The sequence below is a fragment of the Cavia porcellus genome, unplaced genomic scaffold, assembly GCF_034190915.1.
Source record: "Cavia porcellus strain 051 isolate PalLab524CR breed Dunkin Hartley unplaced genomic scaffold, mCavPor4.1 scaffold_4, whole genome shotgun sequence".
In the NCBI taxonomy this organism is placed as follows: domain Eukaryota; kingdom Metazoa; phylum Chordata; class Mammalia; order Rodentia; family Caviidae; genus Cavia; species Cavia porcellus.
In genome coordinates this window covers 92,037,002-92,060,616 of record NW_026947487.1, presented here as the reverse complement: position 1 = coordinate 92,060,616, position 23,615 = coordinate 92,037,002, and the positions used below count along the sequence as shown (strand labels likewise).

At 39.0% G+C, this 23,615-nt stretch overlaps 1 long non-coding RNA gene across 1 annotated transcript; it reads left to right on the top strand.

Annotated features, from left to right (window-relative positions):
• The first annotated feature begins 351 nt into the window (after positions 1–351).
• On the top strand, positions 352–23,121 carry LOC134475622 (uncharacterized). The gene is made up of 3 exons (XR_010046799.1): positions 352–977; positions 3,163–3,273; positions 20,225–23,121. It is a non-coding gene; the product is annotated as an uncharacterized LOC134475622 (long non-coding RNA).
• The last annotated feature ends 494 nt before the right edge of the window (positions 23,122–23,615 follow it).

Here is a 23,615-nt window from a genome sequence, read left to right as displayed (position 1 = left end):
ACAACACAGTATTGTGTAGCCAGAAAACAGATACCAAACCCTAAATTTGAAGTTCATGAATGACAATTCATAGCAAACACTGATGTGTCACCAAGTAAGAAGGGTCCTTTTCATGTCCAGTTGTGCTTAATTTGTTTTGTGTTCTCACTAGAAATATAGTGTTCTCCACTGGAAAGATGGGATTATATACTATTTGAACAAAAATGTTTTCAAATACCATGTTGTTAATATAATACATGTATATGAAATAGACTTGCATACAGTTTACTGATGCATTAAAAAATGAAGTTAATGATTTCAAAACAGAAGAACCTGTTTTATTCTTACATAACAGAGTTTCATGTGTGATGAGAAATGGAAGTATCAGAAGCATGCGAGATTTTCTATCTACATGTGTGGACACTAAGAGAGTTGGAATGTTTGACAGTCAAAAAATGATAAGTAGATTTGAAGTACTCTCCTGTGGAACTCAGCTCACCAAAGCAATTGAAAACTGACCAAGATTCCATCTTGAACTCAAGAGAGTTAAAATATATTACGACTACTATTGGTAAGTGTAGGGAGCGGCTCAGAATGGCTGCCACTGTCCTGCCCCTCCCACCTGAGGGCATTTTGTGTGTCAGCCTACATTTCCCATGATCCTCCCCTTGCCTACAATGTGATGACATAAGCACCTTCTTGCTTCAGCCTACATCTTCCATAATCCCCTCTTGTTGACATCACTTCCAGTTACCTATGTGTCAACATATGACTTCCTGCTAGCCTGATAGGCCCACGGCATATGAGGAGATCCAAGCCGGCCCATCCTGTAAAGCCATATCCCCTTTGACTCTATATAAGCCATGTACACTTCCTGAATAAACGGGACTTGATTGGAATTGGTCATCTTGTCCTCGTCTCTCGTTTCTCTTGCCTAGCCCTCCATCCCCTTCCCCTCTCCAGGCGAAGCCTATGGACCGATCCGCGGGCTGGATCAGGTAAGTTTGGACTAGCCCAATGACTGGGGCTACTTGATAGAATTATACAGTCTCGAAAGAGATATATTGTGGCATAATTATGAACTTTCAATTTTGCAATACAAGTAAGATACAGAAAGAATAGACACATCAGTAAAAAAAGATACTTCCTTATTCATATGCTCATTTCTAACTTATATATTATATTAGTGCACATTTATAAGCTTTCATTATGCATTAACACAGGGATTCTCAATTGATGGTAACTTCCAGTGTAGACATTTGGCAATGTCTGAACACATTTTGATTAATAAATCTGGAGCGGTGCTACTGGCATTTAGTGGATAAAGGTCAAGGATGCTGGTAAGCATCCTATGATGCACGAGTTGGCTCAACTCACCTCTTTAAGAATTGTCTGTCCTGCAATGACCACAGAATTCATATTAGAAAAAATGCAGTAACTTTTGTGCAAGCCACTAGGGGAGAAGAAGCAGTAATGAGTGACGCAGATATGACATTTGGTAGCACACATTCTCTGTGCATTGTGTCCCATTCTAGAAAGGCTTGAAACATGATGGAGATAATGAATTTGGTGAATTTTAGGACTATAAGAAATTAGGTTCTAGTTAACTAGTTCTTGTTTTGTTTCTGTTCATTTGTGGAGGACCTCCCTCATAATAAAGTTGTACAGTATGTCATTATTGAAATCTATCTGCATTCCTTGTTACATGAACCAATCATCAATGAACTGTAATTGCAAGTTACAATACAATGTATTCTGATTGACAAGTGGTACTCCAACCCATTAAACTTTGCCATCCTTTGACAACTAATAACTCCATTGATATTGTTGGCTATTCTGGCAGCTACATTCATTGATTATTAAAATCTATCATAGAGGGGAATATGATCAAATAATTTAATACTGTATTTCCCAATTCATTTTGTTTGTTATGCTTGTAATTTTGAAGCTTTTTCCAATAAAATCTATACTATATTTTTTACTTAAGGTAAATGATATCAAAATGGATTATATTTGAAAACTTTTAAAATATTAAGTTTTCCTATGTGAAAAAAATTAGGAAGCATATAAAACTATAGAAGCATGTAAAACTGACTGTGACCATATACCTGAATTATTTACTGTGTAGTTAATATTGTGTTTAATTTTAAGCCAGATATATGAAAACCATGCAGATATATGCAAGACATATATCTATGTATGTATACAATATATACACATTATATATTTTTGATCAAAATGCACTGGTCTTTAAAATCATGGAAGATACATTGTGAAAAATGATGTTACTGAAAGTTCAACATATATAAATTATACATTTATATAATTGTGCCATATACCATTTAATCTAAATATTATTGTTGAGATGTTATCCATTAAGATTTATTATTTGTTATGTACTTATATATGTATATTTCTATATTTGTATCTTTGATTATTTCTGGGAATAAATTCCTAGATTTTTCTTTCTTGTGAAAAGAATGAAACTACTGATATAGACTTAAAACTAGCATTCATAAAAGCTGAGTATTTTCTAAAATTATAAATAGTCATTTTCCTCTCTCAAGAAACTGTAACCTAAATATCATTGCTAACTCAAAATAAAATAAAGTCAAAAAATCATAGGTCAGAACTCCTGGATGCTATAACTTTATTTTGGAAGCAAAAACTCTGGAAAAATAATAGAGATGCATTTAATAGATATGTGATTTGAGCATATTTTAAACATTTCTCATGAGAAGCTGACACCATTTTTCTTGTCTTTGGATGTCCTGGTTCTCACCATGCCATGAAGACCAAAGTATGTTTTCTATTACTATGTCAAATAAAAATTAATAGCCTCTGTTAAATATTAGGTAATAACTACACGCCTCTGTGAAGCTCTGAGCATGTGTGTTACTGCAGCAATGGGACGGGAATCGAATATGCAAGGATAAACGAGAAAAAATCTGCAAATTTCAGAAAAGGCAATGCATCCTGTATTTAGATTAACAGTTGTGACAACAAACACATCCACACTGCCACTGGCACACTGTGCTGTGACCCATACCACAGAGGAGAAGTCTTACCCTGTCTTCTCCATCCTTCACCTGGCAGAGGGAGAGGACATAGGGAGAGGGACAGGGAGGGGTTAGAGGCCTAACTGATAACTCGTAGCCAAGTTTGCACTTTGGTTCTTCTCAGCACAGGGAAGCAGAGGTGATGACCTGAAGATCAACCGATTGTGGACAAGACTAACACAATAGCTGAGAGTTTCTCTCAAGGACTAACGTACTGCCTTTCCACAGAGACCAGGTGAGAGACAACCTCGGGGGGATAGGTTTGGTGTGTTGAAGTATTTAACCAAGATCTTCTGAGAATCTCAGGCTAAGACAAAAATAATGGGATCTGGGAAGATCAGGCTAAGACAAATAAAGTTCATGAAACCTTTAATCAGTGGTGGAGACCAAATTTGATGGGTACAACCTTCGGAAGGGGTATATCTGATGAAAATGGGATTCAGTCCAGTGCTCTGCTTAAGCTTTTGCACCCTTGTCTATATTCAGCAGAAACTAACAGCCTGATATAATTTAGGTAAATTTTCTGGGCTGCGTAAGAGTCTATAATAAAATCACAGACATCTTGCTCTGCTTAAGGGTCATTGATAAGTAATTCTTCGAGTTTTCAATACCTAGTTTATATTTAACAGTATTATTGTCTTTATCACTGTTGAAAAAGTGTCAGATTGTTGCTGTAAGTTGGTTTTTTATGTAAGCCAGTATTTTGGAGTTATAAACAACACTGTGGCACTTTCACAAAGAACCAGGCACAGGACAGGGGAAACTGCAAACCCCAGCACAGAAAATAAACAAAGAAGTAGAAATATAAAAAGAAAAGGTCACAAAATGTCTCCAAATCCTCTCATTTCTTCCAAAGCCAATCCAGAAGACATGGGGTAGGGAAGCCATACAGCAAGCTAGCTAATAAAATAACAAAATGGTTCAATAAGGTACTTGGTTAATTCAAAGAAGATATAAATTAACAGATAATGGATATAAGGAAATAAATGACCGAAGGGAGCTATAAAAAAGATACAAATATGAATGCCCACCACAGAAAAGACTGGGAATAGCTACAAACGTCTAAGCAGATATCCAAAATTGAAAGTATTGGAATCTGTAGTAACCAATGTGATTGGAAGAAATTAAATATTGGAAGACAGTACAAAGGCATAAAAACCTGCTTACTGAAAAAATAGAAAACTTTCCAGACGTGGAAAAAGAATTTGAAATGCAGATAAATTAGGCATATACAAACTCAAATACCAGGATAAGAAAAGAAAAGAAAAAAAAAAAAAAAAAAACCGGAAAACACTCCATGCCAAAGAATACACATTGTTTTTGGCAGCACATAGTAATTTTCTATAATAGACCGCATCCTCCCTAATAAACATGCATAAGTAAATGCAAAATAAACAGAATGAAAATAATCCCATGCATATTATAAGATCACAGTGCAGTGAAACTAGAAATGAAGTGCAAAAGCAGCATCAGAAACTGAAAAAATAGTATGTAAATAAAGAACCCACAACTGAGTAATTCATCTATCATACACACACCCACACACACACACACACACACACACACACACACACACACACACAAAATGAATAAATAAAGTTTTTAGAACTAAATGACAGCACCAGTATAACATACCAGAATTTATGGAACAAAACAGAAGCATTTCTGTGAGAGAAGTGTATAGCAGTAAATGCTCACATCAGAAAAACATAACAAATCCAAGTAAATAACCTGATAATGCATCTCAAGGCCCCAGAAAAACAAACAAGCAAACAAAAATTCAAATGTAGAGTTTTTATAAGGAAGTAAATTATAAATAGGAAAGTGAATATCAATGAAATAGAGACAAAAAATGAATCAAAGAGTCGTTTCTTTGAAAGAATAAACAACAGAAAACAACCCTTAGCCAAACTAGTTCCAAAAAAACCCTAAAAAATTAAAAAGGAAAGGCACAAATCAACAGAAAGGGAAAGAAATAAAAAGAGCAAATCACAATGAACACCACCAAAATCTACAATATTACTAGTAACTACTTCACAAATTTATATGTCAAATAACTGGAAAGTCCAGAAAAAATGAAGAGACCTAAAATAATCAAAAAGAGATAAAACTCTTGAGTACTCAAACAACAGGTAATGAAATTAAAGCTGTAACAACAACAAAGCATCACCAATAAAAGCCCAAAACCTCATGGAGTCCCAACTGAATTCTAAAAGAACTTCAGGGAAAATATGACACCATTACTTCTCACTTTTTAATGAAAGAAAAAGTGAACAAGTACTGACAAAAATCAGTCTTGAAAACCAGTATGATCTTGATTCTCAAGCCAGAGAACAATCCAAAGTAAAAAGAGAATCTCTCCAAAGAACAAGATGCAAAAATTCTCACCATGCCTAATGGTTGATTCATTGTGTCAACTTAAGTCTAGAAGCTTAATTATGTAACTCAGTAGTTTTACATCCTAGGGTGTAGAGAACATGCTCTTACTATACTAGGATATCGTTCACTGTGTCAACTTGAGAAGTTTAGAAGTTTAAGTGACTTAGCATGGGACCAGAGTCCTCTTTCTGAAAACATTCTGAGCCTGTGCAAGAGGAGAGCACAAGGAGGTGGGTACTACACTTGCTCGATGTAGATAACCTGCTCCCAATATAAGGAGAAGACAAATATCCTGCTCGCAATATAAGCAAGTAGAAGAGGCTTTCCTTCCTTTTTGCTCTCATTGCTTTTGCTGTCTTGTACCAAGATGAACTGTTACCCTTCCACCATGAAGCTCTGCCTTGCAGCTAGCTGATTATGGACCAAAATCTCCACAAACTGTGAGCTAAATAAATATTTTGTCCTCTAAATTTGGGTGTCAGGTGTTTTGGTGTAAGTGTTTAAGCAATGAAAGAAAAATAAAAACAAAATATTGGCAAACAAAATACAACACATCATACTTCATGAAGAGTAGACTTGATTCCAGGGATAAAAGTATGTTTCATTATAGGCAAATCAATAAATGTAATTCATTATAACATAATCAAAAACTAATCACAGAAGCAAACAGATGCAGAAAAAAAGCCTTTGAAAAATCCAACACCAATTCATGAAAAATACTCTGAAAATACTATAGAAAATCAATTTAAAAGCTCCTTATCTTACTGATAAAATCTATTTGCAACCAAACTAATGCCAACAACACTTTAAAAGTGGGAACACTGAAAGCTTTTCCTCTAAAATTAACAACACAAGGATTTACACTACCAAAATTTCTGTTCAACATCATCTTTGAAAACTAGTAGTCAAAAAAAAATTAAGGAAAAAAAAAAGGATCTGTGTAGAGAAGTATGAAATCAATGCACTGCTATTTGCAGATGCCAGGATCTTATACCACCAAGACCCAAAAATTCCCCCAAAAGACTCCTAAATATCAAATTCAGAAATGTAAAATACTACAAAACAAACACAAAAATCTATAACATGCCTATATATTAATAATGAACTCACCGAGAGTTTAAGAAAACAATACCATTCACAATACATGAAAATATTAATTATTTAGGAATTAGTCTAACCAAGGAAGTGAAAAATCTTTACAATGGAAATTATAGCAGTCTTGAAAAGGAGACTGAATTGGACAGAAGAAAAGGAAAAAGTTTCCTTGGATAGGCAAAACTAATAAAGTCAAAATAGCCAAAAATTGATATATAGACTTAATGTAATCCAAATCAAAATTTCAACATTATTCCTCATAGGTATAGAGAAAATAGTACTAAATTTTATATTGAATCAGAAGAGACCTAAAATGGCAAATAAATTCTGGGTAACAATAGCAAAGCATGAGGCATTAAAAAAAAAACAGATTTGAAATTATATTCTAAAACTACAGAGATAAAACAGTATTGTACTGGCTTAGAAAAACACATGTGCATCAGCAGACCAGAATAGAAAAAGCAGAAAAACTCTAGACATATTCAGTTACTGGATCTTTGACAAAGGAGCCAAAAACTTACGGTGGAGTAAGGACAGTCTCTTTAATAAATGGTGGTGGAGTAAGTGGTTATCAACATGCAGAAAATCAAATCTAGACATGTGTATCTCGCTACATATTAAAGTTAAATTACAGTGGATTGCAGACCTAAATGCCTAAATAGAAGCACCTAATGTGCTTCATGATAAAATAGGTAAAACTCCTAAAAACATAGACAGAGCCAAGGGCTTTGTAAACCGAAATATAATAGCACAAGCAATAATATTGAGAAACAACAACTGGGATCATATTAAATTAGAAAAGAAACAACCAACAGAATGAAGAGACAACTGAAAGACTGGGAAAACTGTCTACAGCTATCCCACAGAAAGATTAACAGCATTTAGACTGAATCGGTAACTCAAAAAATTATACTCTTCATAATAAAGATACAAAAAAACCAAGCAACCAAAATGAATAGATACTTGTCTTAAGAAGACACACACATCATAAATAAATGTATGAAAGACTGTACAACCTTTAAAAATACATCAAGAAATTATCTTACCACAGAAAAAATTGCTATAAAAATAAAAATAATAAATGTTGATGATGGCATGTGAAAAAAAAAACTCTACATTTTTGGTGCACAAAAACTAGTGCAACCACTATAAAAATCAGTGTGCAAGTTTCTCTTTTTTTATTTTAAAAAGATAAAAGGGGACATAAAAAAAAAACAGATCAGAATAGAATAATTTAAGCAACATAGTGTTTCACCACAAGACAACCTGACATAACAATAGCTACAATAGTGTCTTTTTCCTTGAAATATTTGAGTATATTACATACACTATAGAATCAAACATAACAAAATAGTATAAAACCATTAAAGAGAATCAAAGCTTTACAGGGTATTCAGAACCAACTAGCAGAAAACCAACAATGGTTAATATATTATTTCCTTGTCCATAAAAAAATTGTTTATACTATTGCACATAATAAAATCCAATAAGATACAACGTGATAAAACCAATGGAGACAGAAGAACAAAAGCAAGGTAGGACTTCAAAACAAAATGATATTAAATCAGCACTAGCTATTATAATGCCTTGTTTTCTTCAAAATAGCTGTTGATACCATCATAGACAATATAATCAAACAACCTAAAATAAAACCATTCCAACTAATGAATGAAAACATTATTAGGCTTCAAAGCAATATAATGAGGGTGCAAGTTTCTCAAAAAAGAATAAAAAGTAACTCAACCTAGATATCTTCTCTCTAATTATCTTCCCAAATGTGTTAACGTCATCATACTGCAGAGATACATACATACTCATATTTATAGCAGCACAAATTATAGTAACTGTATCTTAAAAACTGCATATAGATTATATCCATCAACAGACAAATGGATAAGGAAGAAATGTATTTATACCCAATGGACCAGTACTCTGCTATAAAGTAAGATAAACGAGCAATTTGCAGGTAAATGGATGCAACTTGAGAACATTATATTCAATATAGCAAGTCAGACACACAAGTTTAAATATTGCATCATTTCTTATATATGAGAAAATCAAAATATATACACATAATCACGAAGAACAACATAGAAGATAGAGAAATAGGAATTAGGGAGAAATTCAAATAATTTCCAAATTCTCTATTCTATAATTTCTAAAATAGTTCAATATATTTGTTCACTTGTACTATCATTTTATCTAAAATCATTGAAAATAGATTTTTCTGATATTATGTGTTTCTTTCTTGTACAGGTCTTTTTATTTATGAATTGTACTTCTAAGGACTTTACAGCTGCTCTTTTGATTTTCTGGCACATAATGTATTAACTATCATTGTTCTCTGATTATATTAATATGAAATTTTGTCTTATTTGGCCATAAGGTATAAGAAAATTTCTTCTTTATATTTAATCAATGTTTACAGCTATTGGATTAAAGTTAAATATTTAAAAATGTGTGACAACATGCAAATAAAACAAAACATAATATTGCATATAGAGAAAAATAATTAGTTTGCAACCTGTTTTTCTGGGTAACATAATAAAACAAAAAACAAAGATAATGGTCAAGGATTTTTATTTTTGTCAACTCGTGTGGAATTAGTAAAATTAGAATATAGGTGGAGGAACAATTTTGTGTGTGAGTGAGGGCCGTGGTTTTTGTTTGTTCACACTTTGAAGGAGGGTTTTGCTAATTTGCACATTCTTTTTTTTTTATTTAAGAGGAAAAAGAGAAAAACACAAAACAAAACAAAGCAGTGTAAGGTTACACATAATACAGAACTACAAAAAAAAAATAACAGTAAGAAATCACCTGTTAATAGATTACATATTATCATCTTGGAAATAGTTGCTCAAATCACAGTATCAAAGAATACAAAGTAGACATTCAAACAGAGAGACTGCAAACAGCTGTGTTCAATGATCCAAAAATATTAATATAGTCAGCTATTTAGCATCCCTAAACACACTTGCTGTTATATCCGTTAGAGCTCTTTTTTTTTCCCTCCCTGTCTTTTTTACAACAAAATTTACACATTTTGGATTTTATTACTCCTTAGTTCTTATTACTTTTTGGGGGGGCGGGGGGGAGAGAATAAAGTCAAATATGGCAAAACAAAGCTGTAAGTCAAAATCAAGGATAGACATAGCACATGATGTAGAACAGAGTACAAGGTTATTAACAATGGTTATCAACATTGTCTCTTGTTTCCTTAAAAGGAATTGTCTATCTCATTAGATATTATAAAGTTGGACAAAACAGTGGAGTACAAGACCAATAAAACTTAGGCATTGTGAACATTACAGGACTTCCAAAGGAGACAATAGTCAAACCAGAATGGGCATCTTTGTGAATCTTATTGCCTTCAAATTAGTTGCCTATACTCTCAGACTTGCTACTATCGCACAGAATGGAACAGAGTCTAATCAGTCAAAACAAGATCTTGGGAGTATTACAGTACTTCAAAACAAGTTAATAGGAGATCAAAAAGAGTTACTACTATATTTCCTAATTTTTTAAAATTTTCCCTTAATTAAAATAAACATAAGAAATAGCTAAATAATTTTTTTAAAGAATAGTAGTTACCATAGCGTCTGTCTTTTTCCTTAAAATATTTGGATAAAACTTCATATACTATAGCTTCAAATATTTCCATATCAAAAAGCCCAGAATAAAGCCTTTCTAATTAATAAGTGAAAACTTTATAAGGCTTCAAGGCCACATAATGGGGAATCATGATTATCACATATATTTATATATTTGAATCATTACTTACATTAGGGAAACTACTCGGTATTCATACATGCGAGATTGATTTATTTCACTTATGAGTATGGTCTCAAGCTGCGCCCATTTATTGATAAATATCTCAATGCGATCCTTCTTTATAGCTGAATAATACTCCATTGTATAGAAATACCACAACTTTTTTATCCATTCCTCAGTTGATGGACACTTGGGTTGTTTCCAAGATCTGGCGATTACAAATTGTGCTGCTATAAACATAGGTGCACATATATCCCTGTGGTATGATGCTTTCAGTTCTTCTGGGAATATGCCTAGAAGTGGAATAGCTGGAATAAATGGGATTTCCAATCCCAACTTTTTGAGAAACGTCCAGACAGACCTCCACAAAGGCTGTACCAGTCTACACTCCCACCAACAGTGCAGGAGAGTTCCTTTTTCCCCACAGCCTCTCCAGCATTTGTTGTTGTTGGTTTTCTTGATCCTGGCCATTCTTTCAGGAGTGAGATGGTATCTCAGTGTGGTTTTAATTTGCATTTCTCTAATGACCAATGATGATGAGCATTTTTTCATGTATTTATTTGCCATTTGCATTTCTTCATCTTAGAATTGCGTATTCATCTCAGATGCCCATTTCTGGATTGGATCTTTGAATTTTGGAGGTCTGAGTATTTTTAATTCTTTATATGTTTTAGACAAGAGTCCCTTGTCTGAGAGAGAGTTCACTAAAAGCTTTTCCCAGTTTGTGGGTTTTCTTTTCACTATGCTGGAGATTTCTTTTGACATGTAAAAACTTTTTAATAAGAAGTGGTCCCAGTTATTGATTCTGGGAAGTATTTCCCGTGCAGTTTGAGTTCTATTCATGAATTCTCTACCTACTCCTATGTCTCCAAGGTTTCTACCCAATTTGTCTTCCAATAGATTTAGCGTTTCTGTTTTAATATTCAGATCTTTGACCCATTTAGATTTTAATTTAGTACATGGTGATAGACATGGGTCTAGCTTTAGTTTTCGGCAAATGGAGAGCCAGTTTTTCCAGCACCATTTATTAAAGAGACTGTCGTTCTTCCAGTGAACCTGCTTGGCTCCTTTATCAAAGATAAGGTGGTTGAGTGTGTTTGTAGTTGTGGTTGTATCTTCTAATCTATTCCATTGATCTTCAGCTCTGTTTTGATTCCAATACCATGTTGATTTTACTACTGTTGCTTTGTAGTATAATTTCAAGTCAGGGATTGTGATGCCTCCTGCTTTGTCTTTGCTGCTTAGAATTGCTTTTGCGATTCTAGGTCTCTTCTGGTTCCAGATGAAATTTAGGAGTGATTTCTCTAGATCTATAAGGTATGTTGATGGTATTTCTATTGGGATTGCATTGAATCTGTATAAGAGTTTTGGGAGAATGGCCATCTTCACAATGTTTGTTCTTCCTATCCATGAGCAAGGGATGTCTTTCCATTTTCTGAGATCATCTTCAATTTCCTTTTTCAGTGTAATATAGTTTTCACTGTATAAGTCTTTCACTTCTTTCGTAAGAGTAATTCCTAAATATTTCATTTTTTAGCTTGCTAATGTGAATAGTCCAGTTTCCCTTATTTCCCTCTCTGTGGTTTTGTTGTTTGTGTATAGGAATGCTATTGATTTCTGAGTATTGATTTTGTATCCAGCCACATTACTGAATTTATTTATTGTATCTAAGAGTCTTTCAATGGAGCTTAGGGGGTCTTCTATGTAGAGTATCATGTCATCTGCAAACAATGACAACTTAACTTCTTCTTTTCCTATCTTTACCCCTTTTATTTCTCTTTCTTGCCTAATTGCTCTGGCTAGTACTTCCAGTACTATATTAAATAGGAGTGGTGATAAAGGACAACCTTGTCTTGTGCCTGATTTTAAAGTAAAGGCTTTCAATTTTTGGCCATTTAGTATGATGCTGGCTGTTGGTTTGTCATAAATGGCCTTTATTATATTGAGGTAAAGACCATCTATTCCAATTTTCTGTAGAGTTTTTATCATGAATAAATGTTGGACCTTATCGAAGGCTTTTTTTGCATCTATAGAAATGATCATGTGATTCTTATTTTTGGCTTTATTGATATGGTGGATTACATTTATTGATTTGTGTATGTTGAACCATCCTTGCATTCCTGGGATGAATCCCACTTGGTCATGGTGTATAATCTTCTTGATGATTTGCTGGATCCTATTTGCCAATATTTTATTGAGGATTTTTGCATCTGTGTTCATTAGGGAGATCGGTCTATAGTTCTCTTTTTTAGTGGGGTCTTTCTCAGGTTTTGGTACTAGAGTGATATTTGCTTCCAGGAATAACTTAGGAAGGATTGCTTCCCTTTCAATTTCATTGAATAGTTTGAGGAGTGTCGGCATTAGGTCTTCTTTGTATTTCTTGTAGAATTCTGCAGTGAATCCATTTGGGCCTGGGCTCTTCTTGGTGGGTAAGGACTTAATTACATTTTCAATTTCAGTAACCGAGATTGGGTTATTCAACAATTTTACATCCTCTGATCTAGCTTTGGCGCTTCATATGCTTCTAAGAAACTGTCTATTTCTTCTGTGTTATCAAACTTGTGAGAGTAGAGGTTTTCGAAATAGGTGTTGATGATCTTCTGTATTTCTATTGGGTCTGTAGTGACTTCTCTTTTTTCATTTCTTATTGCATGAATTTGAGCTTTTTCTTCCCTTTTTTTAATAAGGTTAGCTTGGGGCTTATCGATTTTATTTATTCTTTCAAAGAACCAACTCTTTGATTTGTTGATCCTTTGGATTGTTTTCTTAGTCTCTATTGCATTGATTTCTGCTCTGATTTTTATAATTTCCTCTCTTCTTTTGGCTTTGGGCTTGACTTGCTCTTCTTTTTCTAGCTGTTTGAGGTGTAGCATCAAGTTATTTATTTGTATTCGTTCTGTTTTCCTGATGTGGGAACTCAGTGCAATAAATTTTCCTCTCAGGACGGCTTTCATTGCATCCCACAGATTCCGGTAAGTTGTATCTGCATTTTCATTTTCTTTTAGGTATTGTTTGATTTCTTCTTTAATTTCTTCTGTGACCCACTGATTACTCAAGAGTGTGTTATTCAGTTTCCATGTGTTTGTGGGATTTTTGCAGTATCTTTTATCGTTAATTTCTAATTTCAGAGCGCTGTGATCCGATAACATGCAAGGGATGATTTCAGCTCTTTTGCACTTGTTTAAATATGTTCTATGAGCTAATATATGGTCTATTTTAGAAAATGATCCATGTACTGCTGAGAAGAATGTTTATTCTGATGTTGTTGGGTGGAACATTCTGTATATGTCTATCAAACCCATTTGTTCACAGGTATGATTCAGTTCTGTAATTTCTTTACTCATTTTCTGTCTGGTCCATCTGTCCCTTGGCGTCAATGGCGTATTAAGGTCTCCTGTTACAATTGTGTTACTGATAATTTGAGTTTTCATTTCTGTTAATAATTGTTTTATATAACTGGGTGCTCTGGTGTTTGGTCCGTATATATTTAAGATAGTTATCTCTTCCTCTTGGAGTTTTCCCCTTACGAGTATGTAGTGACCTTTTTTATCCTTTATGGTCATTGTTGGTTTAAAGTTCACGTTGTCTGCAAACAGAATGGCTACTCCTGCCTTTTTTTGGATTCCTGCTGCATGAAGAATTGTTTTCCATCCTTTGACTTTCAGTCTGTGAGTATCCTTCTGGGTTAGATGGGTTTCCTGTGAACAGCATATGGTTGGATATTGTTTCTTGATCCATTCTGCTAGTCTGTTTCTTTTGATTGGTGCATTGAGACCATTTACATTAATGGTTATTACTGTTAAATATTGGTTAATTGTAGGATTCTTATCTCTCTGCTGTTGCATCTTTATCTTTCTGTTCTGTTTAATTATTTGCTTTGCTTAGTGGTTTTTTCCTTTGTGTATCTAAACTGTCTTTCAATATTTTTTGCAGGGTTGGTTTGGTGTTCATGAAGTTCTTCAGCTGTTCTTTGTCATGGAAGTATCGTATTGCACCATCTATTTTAAATGATAGTTTTGCAGGATATATCAGTCTAGGTTGGAAATCATTTTGCTTTAGGATCTGGAATACTTCACTCCATGCTCTTCTTGACTTTATTGTTTGTGATGAGAAGTCTGCTGTGATTCTGATAGGTTTTCCTTTATAAGTGATCTGTCTTTTCTCTCTGACAGCTTTTAATAATCTATTCTTGTGTTGGATTTCTGGGGTGGTGATTATTATATGTCTGGGTGTAGTTTTATTTTGGTTATGACTATTTGGAGTTCTATATGCTTCACTGATCCTGATGTCAGTTTCTGATCTCATGCTTGGGAAGTTTTCAGCTATTGCTTCTCTAAATATCCTCTTGATATCCTCTATGTTGTCTCCTTCTTTTTCATTAATCCCTATCATTCTTATGTTATTCTTCTTTGCATCATCTTGCAGTTGTTGAATTGTTGTTTCCTGATTCCTTGTTATTTTTAAAAGATCTTTCCTTTCCTGTTCACTAGCTGCAATCCTGTCTTCAAGGTCTGAAATTCTATCTTCACTTTCATTAAGGCGGTTTTTACAACTTTCAATGGAGTTTTTTATTTCCTGTATATCTCTGTGCATCTGCATTATGTATTCTGTTTGTTTCTTATATTGCTCATCTAGGGATTCTATCTTTTAGTTTAGTTCCTCCAATTTTTAATCTGTGTTTTCTTTAGATATATTTAGAATCTCTTTCATTACTTTTATCATTTCTTCTTTTATCTGGGATATTATTTCGAGTTTGAATTTCTTTAAAGCTTCCTGGAGTTGCTTGTAAACTTCAGTAGCTATTGTGTCTGATATATGAGGAGGATGGGATATAGTTTCTTCTAAATACATTTCTCCTAGGGTTTCCTGAGATGGGCTGGAGGTTTGAGGTTGTAATTTGGTCTTTCATTTTGTCATTTTCCTATATTTCTGTGTTTCAAGTGTTATTTGAAAGCCTCCTCAGGATCTGTTGAAAATTCCCTTCTATGTTTGCAGCTACTGAGACTCTGGCACCACTCTACCCCAGGCCATTGGGCCTGCAGAACCAATGGCCCTCCTCTGCTTGCTCAGAATTCCGCGGTTCCAGACAAGCTGGGCCTCAAGGACACTGTGCGCCCACCTGCCCCTTGGTAGATCCACAGCTCTTGGATCGCAGCCGGGTTAGGGTACTCACCACAGACCGCAGTGCCTCAGGAGTTGTGATCCCTCCCTGCTTGCAGAGATATCCACAGTCCTCCAGACAAAGGAAGGGCCTCCTGCGTGCACTCCGGATCCACCCAGCTCCTCCTCTGCACGCAGATGGCTATGCGTGGCTGGGCACAGGCCGAGGTGCCTCAGGAACCTGGGATCCCTCCTCCTCCAGACAAAGGAATGGGCTTCTGCAGGCACTCCGGATCCGAGCAGCTCCTCCTCTGCACACCAATGGCTAGGCGTGGCTGGGCACAGGCCGAGGTGCCTCAGGAACCTGGGATCCCTCCTCCTCCAGACAAAGGAAGGGGCTTCTGCAGGCGCTCCGGATCCACGCAGCTCCTCCTCTGTTGGTGTCGCTCCCGGCCGGCAGGAACAGCACGCAACAATATCTGGCGGTGGTCAGGCTTTTCTTTATTTTCTCCTTATACAGTCTGCCCCAAAGCCTCTACCGGTCCGCTCTCCACGGCTCCTTCCGTGCTTCTTCTCTACAGTCTGTCCCGAAGCCTCTACCGGTCCGCTCTCCGCAGCTCCTTCCGTGCTTCTTCTCTACAGTCTGTCCCGAAGCCTCTACCGGTCCTCTCTCCGCGGCTCCTTCCGTGCTTCTTCTCTACAGTCTGTCCCGAAGCCTCTACCGGTCCGCTCTCCGCGGCTCCTTCCGTGCTTCTTCTCTACAGTCTGTCCCGAAGCCTCTACCGGTCCGCTCTCCGCGGCTCCTTCCGTGCTTCTTCTCTACAGTCTGTCCCGAAGCCTCTACCGGTCCGCTATCCGTGGCTCCTTCCGTGCTTCTTCTCTCGTGGTGGGAGAGGCACTCACTTTTATAGGGTTACAGTGGCCAATCAGTTCAAAGCGCGCGATGCGGGCTGATTGGCTAACATCAGTTTTTGCTAGGCAGACTATCTTACAGGGCGGGTTGTTTACCAAGCAGGAAGCAGGAGACAAGCGCCATCTTAGCACACTCGATGGGAGGGGTAATCTAATTTAGGCTTTGCTCTTTCTTACAGGCCTCACATCCGCCAAGTAAGGCGACCGGGCTCGGCCGCGGCTCCCAACATCTCCCCCTATTTTATTTTACAAGAACGAGCGCATCGCAGCCCGTCCTGGATCGAGCGTAGAGGCCTACGCCCTGTATCTTAGGCCCACCGCAGGCCTTTGGGTTGGAACCCGGGCGGCCGTCCCAGGGTCCACCAAGGCCTTGAGGCCCTCGTCCTTTTTTCCAGGGCCAGGGATAGGTCAGACGGAACCTGGGTGCACATAGGCATACGCTCAGGTCTCTCCTTATGATCCCCTTTGGAGAGGCATCTAGATTCGGGGCGGAATCTAGCGATCCAGTGGCTTTCGTGCGCCATGGGGTAGGGCCTGGCTTAGGTTGAGTCGTGCTGGGGAGGCACGCTCTTACCCGTCATTGACTCACCTACCCTGCTACATGTTGTTGTCTAGGGAGGAGAATGTGGGAAGCCTGTCACTTTTAAACGCGGTCGTAGGCCATGCGAGCGAGCCATGCGTATACAAGGGTAGCACATAGGGGAGCAAGCTGTTCCAGGCCCCCAAAAAGGGATTGTCCTGCAGTTCTTTTAGGGCTCATCTTGTTGTTGGGTCTGCGGTTGGCCTCTGGTGGAACAGGCCTGATCTTCAGTTGAGGGACTTGTCGCACACGTCAACCTCTCTGGGACCCACAGTGGTTCTCGTCCCGGTCCCTGCGGAAAAACACAAACCGCACCTCGGTTCCAGCTGATTACCGGATCCGGGCCCATCCATTGTCCTGTTAGGACATCTTTCCATTTCACCCATCCCTTATTGCTAGGAGATGGACTAGAATGCTCCATAGCTGGTGAGCGGTTATTATTGTTTAAATTTAAAAAATTGTATGTGAACAGTGCCATAGATAACCGTGCCTTTGGAGGCAGGCCTTGGCTTACTCCCCCTCTTTGTTTATATAAAACTTCTTTGAGGCTTTTGTGAGCTCTCTCAATAATTCCTTGACATTGAGGATTGTATGGGATACCATGCTTTAATTGTCTGCCATTGATCTTAAGCAAAAGCATGGGCCTCTTGTCAAGAGTCATGTGGAGTACTGGAACCTCTTATGGAGGCTGGGGAGCAGCAGGAGCTGTGCTATCCTGTCCCCCTCATTAATTACCATAGTACCTACAAGAGTTTGAACCATAATCTTAATATTTCCTGTATAATCTGAGTCTATGACCCCAGGGATCACGGTGAGACCCCAAAGGGCCGTGGAGGACCTTCCGATTACTAGGCCAACTGTATTTTCAGGCAGCAGTCCCTTGAAGGTGGTTTCGACCACCTGAACACCCATGTCGGGCGCTAATATGAGTCTGGAGGCGACACAGAGGTCCACGCCTGCTGACCCAGGGGTAGCCCTTGTGGAAGGCTGCCACCCTGTGTTGTTCTGTCTCGGGGGTGGGGGCCCGCCGGCGAGGAGGGCCCCCTCTGGCCGTTTTTTGGCTCGTTAACATCTCGGCCACAAATACGATTTCCTTGAGCATCATAGACTGATCTGCAATCCTCTGCCTTATGTGGGCCCTTTCTGCATCTCCCGCAGACGCCATACGATCCCTCGTTTTTGGGGCGAGGCCTGGCACTTGTGTTATTCGGGCAGTCGCGTTTGATATGCCCTGGGTCCCCACAGCTGAAGCACCCCTTGGCCTTGCGCTCTTTCCTCGGCCCTCGAGGGCCCTTTTGTTGTACTGCCGCGGCTAGGAGGGCTGCAACTCCCGAATGGGAAAGTGGCCCCCCTATTTCTCTGCATATTCTGATCCAGGTGTTAAGGTCCTTATTCTTATGTGGGGCTATTGCTGCTTTACATTCTGTTGTACACTGTTCAAAAATTAACTGCCTGATGAGCAGAAGAGCCACATCCTGGTCGGAAAATATTTTATCGGCAGCATCCTGCATCCTGGCCACAAAGTCAACGAATGGCTCCGTGGTGCCTTGAACTATTTTTGAAAGACATAGGGAGGCTGTTCCAGCACCACTTACCTGCTTCCAGGCGCGAAGCCCTATGGCATTAATTTGTTCATAAACAGCGCCGGGGAACTGGGTCTGATCATCTGCGTGTTGGCCTTCTCCCATAAGCATATCCTTATTCCATCCCCGGTTTCCCCGGCTGGCATTTCTCTCAGCCTGTTCGGCGGAGAACTCCGCGTACCAGGCTCGCCAGTCTAGGTAACTACCCGAGGGCAGGCAGGCTTTTGCCAACTGGACCCAATCCGCGGGGGTAAGGGGCCCGGCGGATAGGTTCTCCAGCATGGCAATGGTATACGGTGCAGTAGGTCCGAAGGTCGTAACAGCGCTTTTAAGTTCTCTAATCTGTTTTATTTCAAAGGGTTCCCACACATTACGTCCCTGGCCTAGGGCCATTTGTACAGGATATATCCCATAGGGGCCGCTATCTATCCCTGGGAACGGGTGGTCTTCATTAGACACACGACCCCCACACCACAGCTGTCTGTGGAAATAACGTCCCGCCGGCGGCGGAGCATCATAAGATGGCGGCCGCGGTTGGGTAGAAAATGGCGGCCTAGGCATTACTTCCTGTACTGGCTGAAGAGGGGGGAAGTCCCAGGCGGCGGCCTCGCGGCGAGGGACCGCTTCCAGGAACGAGTTCCAGGGCGGAGCAGAAGGTTCTGTCTCCCTCCCCTGCCAGGGGGCGCTCAGAAGCTCTCTGCTTTTTCGTAAGCCTAGTTGAGCGGAGCGCAGTTCTCGGCGCAACGCGGTGAAAGAGCCGTGTGCCTCCCTATCACTTGGCTTAGCCTCCCGGCAGTCGGCCCTTCTGGCCTCCCCGTCATTCAAGTCTCCCTCTTCCTTAGAGTCTGACGACTCCGAGGCTTGAGCCCTGTCTTCCTCTTCTGTACCTTTGTCCTCCTTGACGGACCCCTCTCGGGAGCTCCTTGACTGTGCCTGTTCAAACACCTCGCGTACTTCTACAAGTTCTTGAGAGCTCCCCCCGTAACTACCCTCACTCTTAGTGCCGCTACTTGGCATGTTTCCCATTTTTTTTTTTAATATGTTACTCACCGCGTGAGGCCCAAGGAATCCACCACTTACGCGTGAGCCTGAGAGGAGTCTACAAACCCTGTAGGTGCGCGCCACCCAGGGCCCAGGTTTATCCTCTACTCACCTGTCCTGCAGCACCGTACTGGAGAATGCAGTCCACCGCAGCGTCTCGGGGTTGATCAGTCCCCGTTCGGGCCACCAGTTGTCGGTGTCGCTCCCGGCCGGCAGGAACAGCATGCAACAATATCTGGCGGTGGTCAGGCTTTTCTTTATTTTCTCCTTATACAGTCTGCCCCGAAGCCTCTACCGGTCCGCTCTCCGCGGCTCCTTCCGTGCTTCTTCTCTACAATCTGTCCCGAAGCCTCTACCGGTCCGCTCTCTGTGGCTCCTTCCGTGCTTCTTCTCTACAGTCTGTCTCGAAGCCTCTACCGGTCCTCTCTCCGCGGCTCCTTCCGTGCTTCTTCTCTACAGTCTGTCCCGAAGCCTCTACCGGTCCGCTCTCCGTGGCTCCTTCCGTGCTTCTTCTCTCGTGGCGGGAGAGGCACTCACTTTTATAGGGTTACAGTGGCCAATCAGTTCAAAGCGCGCGATGCGGGCTGATTGGCTAACATCAGTTGTTGCTAGGCAGACTATCTTACAGGGCGGGTTGTTTACCAAGCAGGAAGCAGGAGACAAGCGCCATCTTAGCACACTCGATGGGAGGGGTAATCTAATTTAGGCTTTGCTCTTTCTTACAGGCCTCACGTCCGCCAAGTAAGGCGACCGGGCTCGGCTGCGGCTCCCAACACTCCTCTGCACACCGATGGCTAGGCGCGGCTGGGCACAGGCCGAGGTGCCTCAGGAACCCGGGATCCCTCCTCCTCCAGACAAAGGAAGGGGCTTCTGCAGGCGCTCTGGATCCGCGCAGCTCCTCCTCTGCACACCGATGGCTAGGCGCGACTGGGCACAGGCCGTGGTGCCTCAGGAACCCGGGATCCCTCCTCCTCCAGACAAATGAAGGGGCTTCTGCAGGCGCTCCGGATCCGCGCAGCTCCTCCTCTTAAAAGAAGCTCATGCTGTATCTCAGGTTTTTAAAAAGTCAGCTTTTACAAAGTGGTGTAATAGTGTGCAAGGTCTTCTTAAAATACAAGCTGGTGACCATTGTCCGTGGTTTCCTCCCATTACTTCACTGCATTCCCATGTACTAAGCTCTGCACCATTCTCAACATGGTGTCTCGGTAGTTTTTCTCTCTATCTGCTTACAACATGTTTCTCTATTAGGGCTTACTTTTTTGTCTTCTTTGACTACCAAAATCATCCATATGAAGCAGCTCAAAGGCCATCTTTCTGTGAAGTCCTCTTCTCTTCCTTCAGACAAGTAATCATTTATTGCTCTGTTTCCCATAGAGCTGTGCTCAGGCTTTCAAGTGTGATTATAGTTTATTGTAGCTCTCTTTAGTCTATGAGTGCTAATAAAGCAAAGACTCATTTTAGCTTCCTTAGGGCCTCAAAGCTCAAGGAACATTTTGTACAGAAGGGTGAATGAAGGATGAGTTTCTATTGCTTTTGTGATTCTTGTTACCCCTGAAAAATTTATTCATGATGAAAGTTCCTGATCACTCAGTGAATATTCTAAGTACATGAACTTTCCAGATAATAAAATTACTTGAAATATTTTCGAAGGAAAAGAATTTTCAATGTATGACTTTTCTGTATCTGGCAGGGCATTAAAAAGGGAAATATTTGGGATCCACTTCTGTAATTCCAGTTATAAGTAGAGGAAACATGCAGATGGCTTATTGGCATTGAGAAACAATCACTTGCATTTCAGTTTATAACTCACTCCAGTGCTGTGGCTACTCAGTGCTATTCAATTAATAACAGCACTGAAAGAGAATGTTTGTTCTCCAGGGACAATATCCCAGGATAAGTTGGTTCATTTCATAGGATTAATTATCATAGGTCAGTGATTAGTTACAATTGGTCCTAAGTGAGAGACCAGAAATATGAGTAGACATGGGATTATTAGGCAAATGGTTAAAGAAATTGAAATAATTAGATGAAAGCCAAGAATCATAGGTTTTGCATGTATTCAGATTTGGGGCCATGTATAAGAAGGTTAACACATAAAACAGAAAGGGATTTCAGTTCACAGTGTTCCTCCAGGGGCGAGGTTGGGGAAATCCCTGAGGGGAGGGCATATCTTTACTGTGTTACAGAGAAGTCAGGCTCCGGTAGCAAGTTAACAACCAAAATCGGCTGATAAAATGGTTGGTTCCTAGAGTCTGTCTCATATGGAATGTATAGGTGTTGGACAAAACCAATGTTAAAAAACATTGCATAGGGATTGCCTGGGATTTTGACTAAGGGAAGATTCATTTTGAGGTGATGGCTTTCTTCATTTCCACTGTACTGCAAGTTAATTCTGATAACTGCTCGTCATTATTCCCACGATGCTGGAAGAATATTCAGAATAATAGGGATAAATTACAGTATTTCATAACTATTCAAAGACAGATTTCAGAATCAGAAAACCACGATTTTGGGTTTCAACCAGATGAGACTTGAAAAATTTGATGATGCTGTTAGAGCTTTACATTCCTCACCTGTGAAGCGGAAATGCTTTTGGCCTCCTCGCGTACTCCTGATCCAGATTAATAAGTGGTACGTAGAATATTTCAAGTAGTGCTTGGTGCATGCTAAGCTCCGAATTAACATTAGTGATTATATTTTAACTTTAGCACCAGGTTTATTTTCATTTTTAGGATTGGTTTACTCAGATTTATTTCCAAGTGTATCAGAATTGTAAAAAGACAGCTGCAGTGTAAAAACAGGTAATTTTTTTTTGTTTGTTTTTTTGTTTTTTTGTTTTTTTTTGTTCTGGACATGTAATGTTTAGTAAAACTCCAGTTAGGTTCTTCCCTATGTGAAATTATCTTCCTGATGAACTATTATACAATACACAATTGAAATAATAGCTATTCTCTTATTCTATGCCTTCCCAATATCAGTGTAGCTCAGCATTTTGATTCCTCTTTTGTTTCTGTTTGCTGTAGGTATGTCTTAAGACTATGCATATAATTGACTGACTTTTATAGCAGATTTCTTCATTTTCACTAGACATTCTGAATTCAGGGACTGAGTTGAATTGTACATTGCAAGCCTAACTTCTATATTGCACATGTATCATGGTAGCAATGTCTCCTTTAAAATGATCAATGAACGAAATGCATGGATGAATAGTGAAGGAATGAATGACCTGGATAAGTCAACCCTTTTTGTTCATATTTCCTTTCTAAAAATTCCTCCGATTCCCAGGAAATTTCTATCTTTCCAGGATGAGTTTGGGAGTTTATCCTCCCAAATCATGATAATCTCTATTAAGTATTTTCAAGAAAAATACTATATTCTTCTTTCTTCTTGTGGAATTTGCATCTTCATTAAGGTTTATAGGCATTATTAATATACACGGTATAATAGAATATTGTATAAGAACAAGCTACAAACTGGGAGATGAGCCACGTGTTTGAAGAAATCGTTAAATTTTTCAAGTGTTCTTCAAAAGGTGAATGGTCCAGTCAGCTCAGTGTATGCATAAGTTTAACTTTATACTATGTTGAGTTTGTATCCCGGAATAAAGAAATTGATCTATTTATATATTTGCTTTCATTTTATTGGAATGACACTCTCTTTTGTACAAATCACAGATATATTCCATCTTCTCCACCAAGAAACTAATGTATAATGAGTGTAAGTAAGCATTCTGTGATGAAATCAAAATATTTTGGGAAGTACAGATGCTAAGGAATCTTAGAAGTCACATTTCTCACTCCTCTTTCCTCAGATCATTTTTGTGGGTTAAGAATCTTTGGTTCACACCATTTATTCTTGCAAATGTTTCAAGTAATACAAAGGAAAGGAAGGTCAAGTGTGGTCCCAGTCAATCCTGATAATAATAGCACTCGAAGAACTGCAAGTAGAGTACAAACAACAATCTCTACAACTGGTCATGAAGCAAATAAGAAGGTTAGGTTTTTTTTTTTTTAATTTCATAATATTGACAATGATAATACTATTATTAATAAGGTGACTACTTATTTAGTGGGTGGTATTTTTGACTATGCCTCAAAAATAGTATAATTGTGGTTT